This window comes from Balaenoptera physalus, assembly GCF_965194825.1.
Source record: "Balaenoptera physalus genome assembly, chromosome: 15".
NCBI lineage: Eukaryota > Metazoa > Chordata > Mammalia > Artiodactyla > Balaenopteridae > Balaenoptera > Balaenoptera physalus.
This window is the reverse complement of record NC_138894.1, coordinates 4,389,212-4,403,020: the sequence shown is the minus strand read 5'-3', so window position 1 is coordinate 4,403,020 and position 13,809 is coordinate 4,389,212.

The following is a 13,809-nucleotide window of genomic DNA, read 5'->3' as shown; positions in this document are numbered from 1 at the left end:
GCTGCGTCCCCCCCGGCCCGCGGGGCTTTGTGCGCCCGGCCCGCCGCACTTTCGCGAGTGGTCGGAAAGCCTCGAGCGCCATCTAACGGGAGCAGCCGAAGCTGCCGCCGGGCTGAGGTGGGGACAGGCGGCGCGGCCCGGGCGGGGCCTCCCCACCTCTTCGCGCGCCGGCCGGACGCCACCCCCGGCGCGCGCACCGCACACGCGCTTGGGAATCTGCAGCCCCCGAAGCCCGCCTCCCCCGGGGCGGGGACTGGGAGTGCAGCGGCCGCCTGGCCGCCCGGGACCGTTCCCTGCGCCCCTGCCCTCTCCTCCCTTCCGCGCGCCCCAGGCCACGGGAGACGAAGGATCGTCTTGCACCTGCCTTATTAGGGCCCTGGTGTCCTTCAAGCCCTTTTTCCTTTTGGCCCGCGGTGGAAAGTACCAAGAAGTCCTCGTCGGGAGCACCAGTTTTGCGAAAGAAACAGCCACTTAACGAAGAGGTCTGCAGCCAAAGAAGCTTCCAGAGGGATGGGGAAAGGCGATGAAAGAGGATAATGCTAATGGAACAAAACAGAAGTGCCCGGCTGAGCGAGAGTTGGTTCTGCGGGGACCTCAGGAGAGCTTCCGTGGCTGCTACTTGGGAGCGGCTGTTCGGCGGGGCCGACAGGTGTGGAAGCCCTGCAGGGGCCTCTGGGGAGGGCGCAGGGAGCCGGGCGCAGGAAGAGATGGAGGAGAGAGGGAGCCGGCACCCCAGGAGATGGGCTGGAGCTTGAGGAGGCTCAGGCCCCCTGAGCGTTCCAGGCCACCGTGGCGGGCCCGCCGTCCTGGGCGGTGCACGTGGCGGCCATGCTCTCCTGTTAGCTCAGGGACTTCCGCAGAGCTGGGAAGTTGGCAGAAGGACTGCATCCCTGACCAGCTGCGAGGGGAGGACGGTAAGGGAGCAGAGGTGCCAGTCAAGGCCCAAACCACCCTCTCCGCACACCCCGCAGCTACCATCTGCCCCGATGTTTCCAGTGTGGGTGACCTGTCTCCGTGCCTCCAAGCAAAGGGCCAGAGGCAGGGAAGGCCGGTGGGCAGCCCGAGACCCGCCGCGTGGGCCCTGGTGATGAGACCAGAGAGACTGTAGTCTAGATCCCCCCCCCCCACTCCCGGGAACGCGGGGCATCTCCCCGGTCCAGGCCCAGAGGCGGTGAAGAACTGAGAGTTTTCTGCTCTGCCTTCCTGGGGACTGGAATGCCTGTTCCTCCCTCAGGTATGTCATGAGGGTAGAACATGGTGTCAGATGGACAAACAGTTTTTATTGTGGTAAAACACACATACGGTTCACCATCTTAGCCATTTTTAAGTGTACAGCTCAGTGGCACTAAGGACATTCCCTTTGTTGTACAACCATCACCACCACCCACAGGACACTGTCATCTTCCCAGACTGAAACTCTGTCCCCATTAAACACTAACTAACTCCCCCTTCCCCTCCCCCAGACTCGGGCACCCACCATCCTACTTTCTGCCTCCATAAATTGGACTACTTTGGGTCCCTAATATAAATGGAGTCATAGAATATTTGTCCTTTTGTGACTGGCTTATTTCACTTAACATAATGTCCATGGCATACCTTTGTAAAGCAATTACACTCCAATAAAGATGTTAAAAAAAAAAAACTCAGTCCTTTATAAGGCTGAATAACAGTCCATTGTATGTATAGATGACGTTTTGTTTATTCATTCATCTGTTGATGGACACCTGGGTTGGGACCACCTTTTGGCTATTGTGAATCATGCTGCTTTGAAAGGGCACGTACAAATATCTCTTTGAGATCCCACTTTCGATTTGTTGGGGTGTATACTGGATCATATCATGATTCTATATTTAATCTGGGGGGGAGACTGCCCTGCTGTTCTCCACAGTGGCTGCACCCCTTTACATTCCCACCAGCAGTGCCCAAGGGTTCCAATTTCTCCACGTCCTCGCCAACACTTGCTATTTTCTGTTTTGGCTTTTTAAATAAGAGCCGTCCTAAGGGGTGTGAAGAGGTATCCAACTGTAGTTTTGAAACATTTTAAAGTGTAAATATAGAAACATCAAGAAATCATATTAATAAGGCAAATTGGCCATGGGTTTTAGCAGAGTGGAAACATTCTGATGACTCTTTCCTTTTTGAGTCTAATTTTACCAAAGGGGAAGGGGAGAAACGGCCAAGAGAGAGGGGGGCACGCAGACCTAGCACCACTTATGATCACTTCTAATCACCTCTCTTTCTAATCACAAGCTGGAAAATTGAGGGGCTATCATATTAGCGAGCCCTATTCCTTTCTTTGTTTCCAGAAGGAGATCAGAGATTCACCCCCTCTTAAATAGAGAGGAGAAAAGAAAAAAATTGTGCTTGTCTTCTTCCTGGATTCTTTGAATTATTCCACTTGGAAGCGATGCTAGTGTCCCTGACATTGGCCGTGTGTGTGTGTGTGTGTGTGTGTGTGTGTGTGTGCTGGTGGAAACCCCTGAAGTCCTCTTTCCTAGGGAAGGGCTGAGAAATAGCAAGTGTGCAAGCAGGAGAGCGGCCGTTCCACCCCGACTCCCTGGCTGGGAGCTGCCTTACTACAAAGCATCCTCTGCTTCCTCACATGGCCCTGGTGGCTGGTGAGCTCAGCCAGCTGTATTTAGAAGTTCCTTGTGGTGTATTTACAAAGTGCCCCGTCCTCCTTTCCTCTTCTTTTTAATATTACAGCCTGTGGAGACAGGTCAGTGTTTTTATTGCCCACATTTTAAGTGAAAATATCTAGAGTGGGCACAAGATAATCAGTGGCCAGGACTGTGGTGCCAGGGTCGCAGCCGAGGCTCCTAGCCCGAGCTCTGCCTTGGCCACTGAACCACACTGTTTCTTTCATCTGACAGGAGGGCTAGCCCAGGACACAGATGAGAGAAACCAGAGCAGCCAGCCTTGGCAGAGACCTTGACCTCCCTTCTGCCACCAGGCCAACGCTGCCCCTTGCTGCACAGCCAGGGCTCCGTAGTGTCGCAGGGGGCGTGGAGGGAGGGGGCTGAGCACACCCTTGGGGAAGGGTGTCTTGGAGGCGCTTCCCATCACCTCGGCTCCGCGTGGTATCTGGCCCTCCCCTTTAATTGCAGCGGCTGCTCCCCAGAGAGAAGGATGCACTACCCATCAGGGGCTCCGAAACAAGACAAAAGAAAAACTCACGACTGTGCCACACGCGTGTGCACACACAGTCATTCCCTCTTCCCTTGTTAAAGCTACTTCCACGTGAAAGAGAAGGTGCCGGAGGATTACGTTCTGGGGGCGCTGGGACTGAGAGACCTCTCGGCATTCTGAAAGGGTTTTGTAGGGTTTGGATCCAAACCATGTGTTTCTAGAGAGAATCGCATTGGCTAGGAGCTTGCTTTTTCCATTTGCAATGGCTTATTAAGTATAAGCGTCTCTCTTCTCTGTTTACTGAGTGATTAGCTCCCCCTCCAATGACCCTGCCAGGGGAAATAGCCGAAGTGTACCCTTAACACACGGTTACCCCGCAAAATGCCCTTCCCATACCCCTGGAGACCACAGGCAGGACTCGTGGTGAATTTTGGTGTCTTCTTTTTATGGTCCGCAGCGAGGATCTCCACTGATGGTACTGTGTCACTAATGCCACCCACACTTCTACATTCCGCTCCTGTCCCAGTGGGGGAGACAGAAGTGTTACCTAGTATAGCAAAGGCAGGCCTGGGCTGTGCCCTCTGCCAGTGGCTTGGCTAGGAGGCCACAGCCTCAGGGCTCACTTGTTGTCACCGAATCTTGTCTGCTTTGCCCACAGAAGACTGTTCTTCCTATCCCCGCAGGACAGGACAAAGAAAAGCAAAGACTCCTTCGTGCACCTGGATGCAGGCAGTTGAAAACTCTGGAAACTCCATAAAGATTAACCAGGTGCTGGCTGATTAGTAGCTGGTGGCCTGGCTGAACTGGCTGGATTCTTGTAGGTCCATTTAGTACAAGGACGGACCACTGGGCTCGCGGACCCAGGCTCAGTCAGCCAGATTCCACAGGTCAGAGTGAAAACAAAATCATGTAGTATAAGGACGGACCACTGGGCTTGCGGACCCAGCCTCAGTCAGCCAGATTCCACAGGTCAGAGTGAAAACAAAATCATGTAGTATAAGGACGGACCACTGGGCTTGCGGACCCAGCCTCAGTCAGCCAGATTCCAAAGGTCAGAGTGAAAACAAAATCATGCGATTTACCCAGATTTCAGAGACTGAATTCACTTGTAAGGTTTGGTCTGGAAAGAAGGATGAATGATTTCCAACTAAGTGGATTCTTTTTCCTCCCTGCCAATTTCTTTATAGTGATATAAGGAAAGCCTAAGATAGATCATCGATACTGTTATATCAATACGGTCTACCTGCCTATACCATAGTAGAGACTGTAGTGAAATAATTAAACCAAACTATTTTCAACCTCTTCCATATTCTCAGTGGAATATTATTCCGCATTATTAAGCTTTTGTGATAAGGCTGTACTCCCACTCTTGTACAGTTAGAATTCTTCTGTAGGGGTTGTCTTTATTGTGTGAATCTGGTCTTCTCTTTCACTTGGTAGAATACAGGACTGAGGCAGATGCCGTAGATAGGAGTCGGCATCTTGTCTAAGGGTTGGGATTATCTCATCTGCCAGTCACTCCATCCTTACCATCTCCTGAAGACAAAGAGACCTCTCAGGTCACATTACTGAGTGGGAGGGGTCTGGGGTGGGCGGCAAAGACAGACTTGAGCTCTGTTTGAGCTCAAGATTCACTGCACTGCATCCCATGATTTGTGTGTGTGTATTACACCACACACACACTACACACGCACACATGACATACACAGGATACACAACACACACAGCACATACCACACACACCTATGTGTCTTTTTTTTTTTTTTTTGGCTGCGTTGGGTCTTCATTGCTGCGCACAGGCTTTCTCTAGTTGTGGCGAGCAGGGGCTGCTCTTCGTTGCGGTGCGCGGGCTTCTCATTGCGGTGGCTTCTCTTGTTGCGGAGCACGGGCTCTAGGTGTGCGGGCTCAGGAGTTGTGGCGCGTGGGCTTCAGTAGTTGTGGCATGCGGGCTCAGTAGTTGTGGCTCACGGGCTCTAGAGTGCAGGCTCAGTAGTTGTGGCGCACGAGCTTAGTTGCTCCGCGGCATGTGGGAATCTTCCTGGACCAGGGCTCGAACCCGTGTCCCCTGCATTGGCAGGCGGATTCTTAACCACTGCGCCACCAGGGAAGTCCCTCACCTGTGTGTCTTAAGTCGCATTTGGGCTCTGAGCCCGGTTCCTTCTCCTCTGGGTGTCTGGGAGACCAGGTCCTTGACAGGGACGTGAACTGGTGTGGGTGAGGCATGGCTGCCCAGCCTCGCCTGGCCTCTGCGATGAAGCGTGGTTATCTCAGGTGAGAGCAAGTGGTAGAGGAAAGAAAGCTGGACTTTTGTTTTTTGGGGTTTTGTTTGTTTGCTTTTTGGCCACGCCTTGTGGCATGGGCATGTGGGATCTTAGTTCCCAGACCACCAGGGATGGAACCCGCGCCCCCTGTGGTGGAAGCTCAGAGTCTTAACCACTGGACCGCCAGGGAAGTCCCCTGGCCTTTTGTGTTTCTGGTACATAGTCTGCTATTTGTTCTCTCATTTTTTTTTTTTTTTCAAATCTTTTTAAGAAAAAAACCACACACACACATTACCCATCTCAGCTAGGCTAAGAGAAATCCCCAGAAGCAAGTTTTTCCCACGCTTGGGCCGGAAGATGGCTGCCTAGCCCTTAGGCAAGCAGAACGGGGCAGCAGGTCTCGAAGCGAGAGGGGCCCTGGGGGAGAGGGCGCCAGGTCCCCTCCCGTCCACGGGGCCTCCTCCCGCCGCCGCGGCCCCTGTGCTCTGTCTTCAGCAGAGTCCCGTGCCACGGATGCGAGCGTTCTCTTCACACCTGCAGAGGACGCAGGTGACGTGTCAGGTCCCAGGACGAGTGCAGCCTGTTTTCCTGGAGCATCAAGGCACCATGTGATTCTTTGGGGGACAAGTTAAGTCATTTACCTGATAGATAATTTCAAACTATACCTTTAGATAAAAACAAGCATGGATCTATTATACAATAGCATACAAAATCATCCTAGGATTTAAAAACAAAAACCAAGACTTCAGATGCATTTTGTGATTGGAGATGATGGCTTTGGACCAATAGCTGGCCCTTCTTCTCGTCCAAGGCACATGCAGTTTCTTCTGACATTAGTGATATTTTGGCGGAAATTTTTGAGAATACTGCCTTACGGCATATTTCCCCCCTCCTTTATGTGGTTGGGATTGAAGCTTCAGGACATTATATTTTAAGATTCATCCTCTTCCCACCCACCTCCACCCCCTACCACATAGACAGATTTGGGGCCACCTGTTCACTCCACAGCCAGGAGGATGGAAAGATTCCTTCTGCCAGATTCTCGCCTTCATCCTGCGTACTCTGCAACAATGCCCTCCAACGTGACGGGAGGAGAAAGCTCCCTTGGCTCCACTTCCAGGTTCTGCTTGGACGGAGCACAGTCTGTACAATGATTAACTCCGTGGGGCTGGCTGGAGGGGCACCATGCTCTGGGGGAACAGCCCAGGGGCCCCCCTGCACCTTCATGTTCCCTGCCTGCTCCAGGGCGCGCTCTGTGCTGGACCACGCTCCCCGCCAAGGTCTGTGGCCGAGTTTGTATTCATTTTGCTGGTGTCATCAATTCCTTCCCTTTAGAAGTGTTCATATGAGTCTCCTCTTGTTTCTTGGGCAACACCATCAATTCCTTTCTGATTTGTTCTCCACTCTGTACCAAGGAATGGGTGCAGAGCCCAGAGGAGAAGGACAACCTCTCCACTCTGCTTTCCTCTTTTCTCCTAAAGATCTGGTATGTTTGTTTGGCTCAGTCCTCTGAAAACTCTGTGACGGGCGCTGTGGTCCAGAGCGATGCCCACAGGCGATGTTCCCGCCTCTTCCCGCAGCCAAGGGCTTGGACAGGGTTTCCTTGTTCAGGGCAGGGGTGGGTTGAGTGCTGTTCCACTAGATAAACCAGTACAAGGCTGTCCTCTGCCCTGAGCAGAGATTGTGGAATTAGACTCAGTGTATCATACAAATGCTCTGGAAAGTCAATGAGGCAAAGACACTGTATCAAAAGCAACTTACTACATTAACAGGGTGAAAATATTATTTCTTAGTGGCTTTAGACTCTTAGAGGATGAAGGACATCTGGTTTATTTCAAATATAACCTTTTAATTTCACATCTAGTTTATTTCACTTACAATCCTCTTTTATTCGTATCCAGTCTATTTTTTTCCCTATACAACGGTCACAGTGAAATTCAGTGTGCCCTGTCTTTGTCTCTCTGCCTCTGTTTCTCTCTTTATATATGTAAATGTCTATGTATATGATACATATAGATCACAGTGCAATCTGTACAAATATAATATTTTATAGTATATTTTTTCAAACTTGCTCTTCAGCTGGTTGCCTTGATATTCTTCTGACATAGGCTTAAGTGTGTCCATAAAAACCAATATCTTCCTGAATGCAGTAAAATAAACTGGATTTGAGCTATAAATGATGGCAATTTGTTGGGCCAGGTCACATGGAGGGTCCCATGTGGTTCTTGGGGTTCCTCTGACGTGTGGTCAGTGCTGGGTGGACACCCCCTGAGGTGTCTCACAGCTGGAATATCTGTCATTAGACTGTCACTGTCCCCTCCCCTCCCCTGTATCTCCACGTTGCTCTTCTTTTCTTCCTTATTTGAAAATGAGAGAAGAAGAAGAAATAAAATCCGCATTTATAGGGAAAATAATGAAGCAAGTTGATATCTTGCTTACTGTCTAGTTGGTAGCATTGACTCACCAGAAGATTATTAGAGCAGATAAAATCTACTGTTAGGGAATGGGTTTTTCAGAAATATACAGGGTTTCAAAGGAAAAGGTCGTTTGTTTGTTTTTCAAGTCTTATCTGAATTGAAAATTTCAGATCCTGGTCTGACTTAATCAGCACCATCTTTCTGGGTGGAAAGAAGACGTGGATGTTTTTATTTACCCTCTCCTTCCTTCAGCCTCGACTGGTCTCTCCATAGACTGGATGTTGGAACTAAAATGGTGTTCGTCCTGACTTTTAAGATCCCGCACGTTGATGGTCTGAGTAATCCCGTGAGTTTCCGCATCTTCATCTGACATCGTGTGACTGAAACACTCAAAATCTGACTTCAGAAACAAATTCACACTCTAAGTGCTTTGAGAGTTACGTCCACCTTTCCACATGATTCTCTTCTCCTCTTTTTAAATTTGAATTTAACTCACTTCCTCTAGGAAAGGACCAAGAAGAAATATCACAGAATGAAATGAAAGCTTTGCCAAGTGTATTCAGGATAAGGATCGAAGACAAGAACAACAGGTGAAAATGACAGGTAGCAGAAAGCAAGAATATTGAGTATCAGGAATAACAGCATTTAAATGTAATTCTGTACCTGGCTAGGACCTGGGGGGAACATTATCCCCCCCATCAGTTTCCGAGGCAAGGCCCTCGCCGAGAAGAGGAATGAGCAGCGTGGCTTCTTTGTGGAAAGCAGGTGTCTCCTGTGGAGAACTGCCAGGATTACCCCTAAATGGATTAAGGGGAAGTCCTGGAGGAAAAGAACTAGCCTTTTCTGACCCGCGTGCAGTGAGAGGCCCACCCCCAGCGGCCAGGGCATTAGAGGGGCAGGATGCCCTGGCGTGTAATGCGCCAGCCACATAGCACCCGCCCCTGGGCCTATTGCAGCCTTGGCCTTGGGCCTTTGTGAAGCAGTTTAAGACCCTGGATTAGCTTTGGCCATAGAAGCTGCACACTAACAGCTTCTTTTTTTTCCTTCAAATTGTGCATGAACTCACGTTGGTCTGTCATTAGGCAGGGCTGGAACGCGTGGGTCCTTCCCTCGGTGGGAGCTTTGTGTAGTAGTGTGCTATCACTTCTGGCAGAGGAAAGTCAGAAATATTACGCAGCAGCTTTGGATCCTGTCCAGCTCTCCATTCTCAGCCCAGCTCTCCTCTCTTAGTATCTGGGAGATGCTAACAGATGCAATTCTCTACTTCCAGTGCAGAGGGGGAAACACATTTCCAGGACCCTCCCATCCCAGCCTTATGTCTGATGTCAGAAAATCAGCATGTCGTCTTGTAAAGTTGCAAACATTTCGGAATGAATGCCGTTAGGGTTCAGACCGTTAGGATGGATACGCAGGGCAGGGTGGAGGCTTTTTGCCCCTCCAGCAATAGGAAGTCAGGATAGACTTGGGGTTGTAGGGAGCTCTGGTCTCTAGGAGACCCTTTCTCAGAATTGCTACGCTCACCAGCAGCTTCTGGTCAGAACTGGGAAAGGGGCGGGGGTGGGAGGAGGATGGAAAGAGCGTCTTCCCTGGGTAAGTCCTCAGTGGCTCATTTCAAGTGGCTGCAGATGGTATAGAAGTGCCCTTACCTGTAAGGACGGATTAGAATAGAGACCGTGCTCATTAAGTTAGAGAGATGACACCAGACTGGTCTGATCGGTGGAGAGAAGATTATGGAAGGGACGACAGGGAACAATGTGAGTACCAAGGCTGGCACACAAGTAAACTCAAGACTAATATGATCCTGCAATCCTACTCCTGGGCATATATCCGGAGAAAAATATGGTTCGAAAGGATACATGCACCCCAATGTTCATCGCAGCACTATTCACAATAGGCAAGTCATGGAAGCGACCTAAGTGTCCATCAACAGATGAATGGATAAAGAAGATGTGGTACAATATACACAATGGAATATTACTCGGCCATAAAAATGAATGAAATAATGCCATTTGCAGCAACATGGATGGACCTAGAGATTGTCATACTGAGTGAAGTAAGTCAGAGAAGGACAAATATCATATGATATCACTTATATGTGGAATCTAAAAAAAAATGGATACAAATGAACTTATTTCCAAAACAGAAACAGACTCACAGACTTAGAGAAGGAACTTACGGTCACCAGGTGGGAAGGGTGGGGGGAGGGATAGATGGGGAGTTTGGGAATGACATGTACACACTGCTATGTTTAAAATGGATAACCAACAAGGACCTACCATAAAATTAACTAATGAATTAATTTAAAAACTCAAGACTAGTCTGGAATAGTGGTGGAAATCCAAACTCATTCATTTGAGGGTGACGTGTTCACTCTAGGACGTGCTCAAAAGTGTTGCAAGGGGGTAGTTTTCGTCATTCTCTGATTGTGGAGGGACTTCCCTCTGGGAACCCAATTCTAGAAGGATAGGAAAAACCTCACGGAGTTCTAAGGGACCACAAGGCTAACAAACCAGAAACGGAGGTTGTTCAGTCAGAGACAGGAAAGCTGGGGATGTTTGGACCCGGCTCAGTTCCAGGCGTATACAATGCTGATTATTCAGTATCTGCTGTGTGTGGAGGACCAGTGTGCGTGGTTGAGGGGCAGGAGGTTAGCGGTATATACAGAAGGTGACTGCACATCCCAGGCTCTTATACGGAAACGGGACTTGCCATCCTTCATTAGGGCAGAAAAGGGGGGAACCGGCGTAAGCATAAGGGATTTAGGTTGAACTCTGTGTTACTGAAAACTGTTGTCCAGTGACCTGCCTGGTAGAATATTCTAGGCCGCCCATTGATCTGCTCCCTGTGCAGCCGCTGTGGAAACCACTGAAGAAACTCCACCGGCTTTCCTGCCGGGGCTCAGGGTCCAGGTACGTAAATAAGGCATCAGGAAGGACCACTTGGGAGCGAAAGAGCCTCTGGACGCTTTCATCCAAGAGGACTTTACACAGAGGCTGGAGTCGCGGGTGCTGGGGCCATTTTAGACGTGGAATTGCTCCGTGTCTGGAGCCTGGACCAGACGGCACAGCCAGGGTATGAGCTCCCAGCTCATCATGCCAGCGAAACTGTACATTTCCGGATTTCAGAAGAAAAATGCCAGATTTGTGTCCCCAGGGGAGCCTTGAATGCCGGCACATACTGGTGCCAGGAAACGTGGAAATGTGGGTGGAGTGCAGAGCCCACCAAGGCCTTTCCTAGTCCCACGTGCTTCGCCGAGCGGATGCGAACCTCTGCCCCCAGCCTCCCACATGGGCGCCTGTGAACACACACCTCTGTATCCGCACTCAGAAGCATTTCCATTGGGGGCCTTCAAAACAGTGTTAAAAGGGGAAGCACTAGGGCTTCCCTGGTGGTGCAGTGGTTAAGAATCCACCTACCAATGCAGGGGACATGGGTTCAAGCCCTGGTCCGGGAAGATCCCACATCCCACGTGCAGCAATGAAAACCCAACGCAGCCAAAAATTAATTAATTAATTAAAAAACAAAAGGGGGAAACACTTAAGAAGCACAACGCTTTCTGCTGAATAACAATCAGGAACAGTTAGGTGTTTCAATCATGTAGAATTCTTTTTTTTTTTTTTTTTTTGGTAGGATCACAACAAAGGTGGTGCATGTCGACAAAAAAAATGCACAACGTGAGAGCTGTGAGTTAAGTTTTATTTGGGGCAAAATGAGGTCTGTAGCCCGGGAGACAGCATTTCAGATAGCTCTGAGGAACTGCTACAAAGAGGTAGGGGGGAAGGTTGGGATACGTGTGATTTTGGTGAAGGGGGAGTGCATGCAATCAAGCACATATTTTTTGTAGAAGGTTGCCGCTCGTCTCGTGAAGGTTACCGCTAATCACGAGGAGCAGACGTCACCATGAAGGATCTTAGTGCTTTTCTAGATACGAGGAGATGCAAGACTCAGGCTCATAAAATCTTCCCCTGAAAATATCTAACTATCTGAAGGGCTGTTCTGCCAGCTTTTCCCAGAGTACAGAGGGCCTCATTCCTGATCTCCACCCTGAACTCCTTTCAGGGGGTGTTGAAGGTCAGCGGTCAGAGCAGCTTGTGATTTAATCCTTGTAGAGGCAGATGGCACGTGCCAGTTTGTGGTTGGCACGCAGCACCGTTTTCCTAAGAGGGCAGAGCCGTCCTGACGACGACGAGGTGCCGGCACTCACTACTTATCAAAGTGCATCCGTTTCAGAGGTAACGTGTTGCCGTATATAAACATCGCTGCTCTTGAAAAAGACACCTTTTCCTCTGAAAAACGCACCCCTGCATCTTCCTGGGGGCAGCCTGGCTCCCCGTGCCAAATGGGCATATTTCTCCACGCTCTGAGGGGGCAAACAAATACTCTGCGAAGGGTTAAGTTTCATCAGGAAGGTCTGACGAGTACCTTCTGTTGTGCAAAAAACCAAGGAGCTAATGTGGATTTTGAACAGGACGCGAGTGAGAGAAAAATATTCCGGGATGAAAGAGCGGCTGGGATGCCAGGCGGGCAGTGCATCTCCCCCTCCTCCTTTGCGCCGTGATTTGGAAAACTTTCAGAATGGGGTGAGTACATATTTTGTTGTTGTTGATCAAGGATTTCTGCATGTTGGAAGGGATCAGCCTGGATTATGGGCAGAAAAAGTGAAATGTCTCTCAAGGCATGGTTTTGTTATCTGGACTCCAGAAAATGCTTATGTAAATCCCACCCCCAGGAGAAGGAAGGAAATACAAAGGGAATATTTGCTAAGATTCATCAGATGGAGCCCGTGGTTTCCAGCCTGATTTTGTCACTATTTTCCTCACCTGTCCACCCACCCGCTTCCTTCTCCAATCTCAGGAGAGTCTCAGTAACCAATCTGGGGTTTCCATGTAACACCTGCAAATCTTGGCTAAGTGCCCCCCTCCTTTCTCCTCACCTCCACCCTCTCTCTCACCATCCAAACACTTTGAGTCAGCGCTTCCCATATGATGGCGCTGACAAGAGGGGGAAAAGTTTTTTGCCTCTATACTGCAAAGACCCAAAACGTTTGTTTTCAGTTGTCCTAGTTGGTGATCTTTCATCAAATTTGGATAATGCTTTTTTAAAATAAGCTGTTGAGGACTCGATCTGTTTGATGCGTGTGGAACTCAGCCTAAGAGGTAAGAGGGCCACACCTTCTCCACCAGAATCATAACAAAAGCACGTGCGACTTCCTTGGTGGTCCAGTGGCTAAGGCTCCGCGCTCCCAATGCAGGCGGCCCGGTTCAATCCCTGCTCGGGGAACTAGATCCCACATGCATGCCGCAACTAAGAGTTTGCAGGCCGCAACTAAAGATCCACATGCTGCAGCTGAGACCTGGCGCCGCCAAAAGAAATAAATAATAAATAAACAAATAAATATTTTTAAAAATAACAATAGCACCTGCTAAGAGCCAGAGACTGTGCTACTGAACGTCTTCCACCCATGATCTTGTTGGATCCTCAAATGTGCATGCAAAAAAAGAGAGTATTTATATATTTTATAAATAAGAAGAGTGAAGGTCAGAGGAGTTAGGTGACTTGGTGGAGGCCTCATAGCTAGTCCCTGGGGCCTGTGCCTTCGACGCCCGAACCCTTTCCTCATGTGGACCCCTGCCCTCCCATAAGGCTCTCAGATGAGCCAGGATTCTGAGCCCAAGACCCACACCGAAAGGGCCACCATTGTGCTTCAACCACCCAGCAGGTAACTGTCCTTCTCACCTTGGTATTTCTACCTGGCACCATGCAGGACATATAGCAAATGGCTGGGTAATGCTTGCAAAATTGAATTCGTTTTCAATCTTTGCAAAACTCCTAAGTGTTTAGTGTGAGGAAGAAGTTTGACATGTCTAATCAATAGATACTCCTAATGTATAGCAAATATATTATTGAATCATCGTTTCTCTTTTTACTCACTGACTTATCAGAATCCACAAGGAAGGTCACCGACTGGACTGGGGTCCTGCCTCGGTGTGGTCGGGAGCTGG